The sequence below is a fragment of the Euprymna scolopes genome, chromosome 39 (assembly GCF_053919585.1).
Source record: "Euprymna scolopes isolate OS-2025 chromosome 39, ASM5391958v1, whole genome shotgun sequence".
Taxonomy (NCBI): Eukaryota; Metazoa; Mollusca; class Cephalopoda; order Sepiida; family Sepiolidae; genus Euprymna; species Euprymna scolopes.
Window position 1 is genome coordinate 67,279,388 of NC_136520.1, and position 4,590 is coordinate 67,283,977.

Sequence of the window (4,590 nt, forward strand, 5' to 3'; positions counted from 1 at the left end):
GTTTCATTACAAAGTCCTTTGGTTGAGAGACCAAAACGGTTCTGCCAAGCCAAACCAGCACATTAGGTAGCTCTCACCAAAAACAACTGCTCTTTCACACATCCAACCCGCACTCTTACTCCTCTGAGGGGATCCGGCTCTGACGTTTACCCTCTCCCTTATCTTCTGATATCTTTACACCCTTGATTGGTTCTGGCCTTTTGCTAGTGGTCATTGTTTGATGGTTGCTCAAGACATCTACTGAAGATGTCATCTAGCCGGTCTTTGGATACGGTTTCTCTCAAAGCTGATTCTAGCAGGACTTTTCACCACTCTATATTCTTATTTTCTTCAAAGGAAATTTCTTTTCGATGGTCTGATTGACTAGAAATATTTGCAGCAGTTTTTCTTCCTTTAACCATGCATCTAACAACTGCACGTCCGCCATTCATACATGTTAAAGTTGCAGTTATCGAACTTGATAGCCTTCTTATATATATTTAGTTATGTTTCGTTTAGAGATGATATTCAATATGGCGTCTGGCCAACAGTAAAATGTGTTTATCCGATGTCGAAGGAGTAGTAAGCGAAATAACAATAAAGAGAGACATCACACAACTACCATTTATCCTTTATTATTTTTAATATGTTGATTTTGTTTTTAAAGTATTTCTTTCTATAATGCTTGGAGAAGTAAAAGGAGAGATAGACAGAAGAAAGAAAAGTGAAATATATTTAATCTATATGAAGGGGGGTAGGGGAGCTGGATAATGACAATTGGTATGAAGGGTTGTCGAGAGAAAGAGAGAGAGTGTGAGTCAAAAACTTTCGACTAAGGCGACGGATCTTCAGATTGGTATCGTTTTAAAGCTCTGCCCTTCAGACAACAAATATAAAAAAAATTGGCCAAAAACACTAATTCCGTCACCTTAAACTGGGCCGTTTTCTACAGGGAGTGGTCACATTTTTGCTGATTTTTGAAAGTCATCATTTTGTGCTGCCATTTTTGCAAGTCATCGTATTGGTTGGATTGACTTTGCTTGATTTTAACATTCTGAATTTCTAGTCCAACTGTGGAGACATCGGTAAAGGCATTTTTTTTTTCTCTCCTCCTTCACCTTACGGGTTCAAGCCTGCCTGCGTACTACCACTTCTTTTCTTTCCACCCAAACTGCCTACTGTTGTTTCGCCTCCCCCCATTTGTATTTTTAATCCTCCCCGCTCTGCTGGGGTCCCATTCTAGAACCTTACGTAAAGTATTTTTTTTATGAAACAACTAATTGTCTTATATACATTCGTCAAGAACTTGAAACTATTTAACAGATTAAATAGCCGACACGGTTAAAAACTAAACTACAGCATAACGTCACATATATAAAAGAAAGATTTGAATTTCCACATTTAAAGAGAAACAAGGCCAATAGCCATTAGTCGCGTGTTCTCGTGTAATGAATGAATGCGTGAATGTAGGATTGACATGAAATTCTTAAAGATAAACTAAAATGACTGAAAAATGGGCTGAAATGACTTAAATAAAAAGTAAATGACTTACAATGACTTTAATGAACTTAAGGATGAATTGAATGAACTTAAGAATGACTTGAATGTTTAAAAAATAACTTGAATGATCTGGAGAATGACTGGTTGTAAAGTGGGTGATCATTTTACATTTAATTAATACAGAAAAGTGGTCCCCCACTTTATATCAAAGTTACAAACACAAGTACAGCATGTAGTAAGAACAGATACTACACTTTGATCTTGGCCAAAAGGCCAAGAAAAGGGTATTTATTTGCTCCCCCACTGAGCAAATTAGGTACTAGGCAGATTTTTAATGTGAGGAGTGAAGGGGAAATGGGGACCAACTCGCCGGGGGAGTAGGGGAGCTGGATAGTGACAATTGGTACGAAGGGTTGCCCCTACATTGACCAAGGTCTTATATGTGGGGCTGCCCCCACATATGATCTTTGCAGTATCTGCCGGAACAGATGGTATTTATTTGCTCCCCCACCGAGCAAATTAGGCACAAGGCCAATTTTTAATGTGAGGAGTGAAGGGAGGGGGAAGGGAAAAAGGGGACCAGCTCCCGAGAGGTGGGAAATGGGAGCTGGTTAAAGGTCAGGCATGTGGGGTTGCCCCCACATCTGGTCTTTGCTAGTCATAGCTTGCAGTATCTGCCGGAACAGATGGTATTTACTTGCTCCCCCACCGAGCAAATTAGGCACAAGGCCGATTTTTAATGTGAGGAGTGAAGGGAGGGGGAAGGGGAAAAGGGGACCAGCTCCCGAGAGGTGGGAAATGGGAGCTGGTTAAAGGTCAGGCATGTGGGGTTGCCCCCACATCTGGTCTTTGCTAGTCATAGCTTGCAGTATCTGCCGGAACAGATACTATACTTTGATCTTGGCCCGAAGACCAAGAAAAGCTTAAAAAGTTAAGAACAGCATCTATTAACAAGAGACCTTTGATCTCAACCAAAAAGGCCAAGCACAAAAGTGTTAGGGACAGACCGACGGAGTAACTTATAGAGTCGCTTGCACACGACTAAAAATAAAATTAAGTTTTCATCTACAAATTTAAGACAATTTAAATACAAATGAGAATTTGATTAAACTTACTTTTTTTTTATGTTGATCAAATTTTAAAAAATGAACATTAATAATATTTAAGAAATCAAACTTATTCTCTCTAACCAATTCTTATTAGTTATTATTGTACAATGTTATTGAGCATAAACATAATTTTGATTCAATTTATTTAAAAACTAGCCTGTGTGCCCGGCGTTATCCGGGTATTTGAAGGTGTGTTGAGCTTAAAAAAAAAAAAAGTGATAGTAGGCAGGCAGGCTCGAACCCATACCACGAAGGAGGAAATAAACGTGAAAAAAAACATGACGTCTTTGCCGTTGCAGCCATCACCATTTAAATTAAGGCTAGTCAATCGAAAAGAGGGGATGACTTTTGAAAGATATCAGAAAAAAAATTTTAAAAAGCGACCCCCTTGTAGAAAAGGGCCTAGTTGAGGGGGAAATAATTAATGTTTTTGGTCAATTTTTCTATATTTGAAAATCCGGTACCTCTGTCGAAAGTTTTAGGTAAACAGATACATTTAAATAGACAGGTGAGATTTATATAATAGAGACTACCCTGGGTGCCCGGCATTGCTTGGGTATTTGGCAGCATGCGTACCGCATATTTAACCGACATAAGTCTAGTTCAAACAGACAAAAGTATATATATAAGAAAGAAATAGCGACAGCTAAGAGAGAATTTACTGAAATCAAAAAAAAAAAAACGCATCGAAGCACAGAAATTAGAAACCCGTGACTTCTGGAAAATCTACAACAGTGTAGTAAATAATGGGCAATCAACAATTCTCCCACTATCAAAGAATCATGAGGTTGTTTGCTCAGCAACCGAGAAGGCTAACATGCTTGCCAGTCGGTTTGCCTCAAACTCCACATTGGACCCTGCTAACCACTCCCTCCTTGACTTTCCTTTGCGGACAGATGCCACACTAGACAATGTGAAAATCACCCCTGCTCAGGTGCATGCTATCATAAAAAATCTTGACACTTCAAAAGCATGTGGACCTGATCTCATCCCGGCTGTACTATTAAAAACGTGCTCCGCCGAAATAGCTCCAGTTCTCTTCAAGCTTTACAATAAATGCCTTAATGAATCTTGCTTTCCTGCCTGCTGGAAAACTGCTTCTGTGGTACAAGTTCTCAAGAATTCTGGCGAAAGAAATTACACAGTAAATTATCGCCGCATTAGCCTTCTACTTTTCGCCAAAATATTTGAGTCCATAATTAACCAAGCTCTAGTTCATCACCTTACAGATGCTAAACTTCTGACCGACCAACAATATGGATTTAAGCAAGCCCGTTCCAGAGCCGACATCCTAACTGTAATATCTGAACGTATTTATCATTCACTGGACAAAGCGGGGGATGGTAGAGCGGTAGCTCTAGATATATGATATAAATGCGGGAGTGCCTAAAGGGTCTATCCTTGAACCTCTATTATTCCTAATAGAATAAATGACCTCCCTGATAAAATTGTTTGTGAGATGGGTATGTATGCTGATGACACCACGCTCTATAACAGACACGACAGGAAAACAAATGAACACATATCTAAAGAAATGGTAAAAACACTAGAGGATGACCTCCAATCTGTAGTGGAATGGGGACATAAATGGATGGTCACATTCAATGCTGCCAAGACTAAACTCGTTTCCTTCCATAATTACAAGAAACCTTCTCTACCACCAATAGCAATGGCCAAAGGCTCTTTATCTGAAAGTATATCATTTAAACTCCTCGGCCTAACGTTCACAAGAAACACGAGTTGGAGCAATTACATTGAGAGTGTTGCCAGGACCGCTACGAAAAAGGTAGGTTCTCTCTATCGTGCTAGAAAGCTATTAATGCCAGAAAATATCCTGTACCTCTATAAGGCCACCATTCACCCATGTATGAAGTATTGTTGTCATTTTTGGGCTGGTGCATCTGCTACTAGTCTCGCTCCTAGACAAGGTTCAAAAGAGAGTCGCCAATCTGATAGTTCCTGAACTGTCATATAAGCTTCAGTCTCTGTCCCATCAACGAAA

The 4,590-nt window shown here is 39.5% G+C and overlaps 1 pseudogene; it reads right to left on the bottom strand.

Moving 5' to 3' along the window:
- Window positions 1-1,629: 1,629 nt before the first annotated feature.
- Window positions 1,630-1,765, bottom strand: LOC145263986 (U2 spliceosomal RNA; annotated as a pseudogene).
- Between the last annotated feature and the right edge of the window lie 2,825 nt (window positions 1,766-4,590).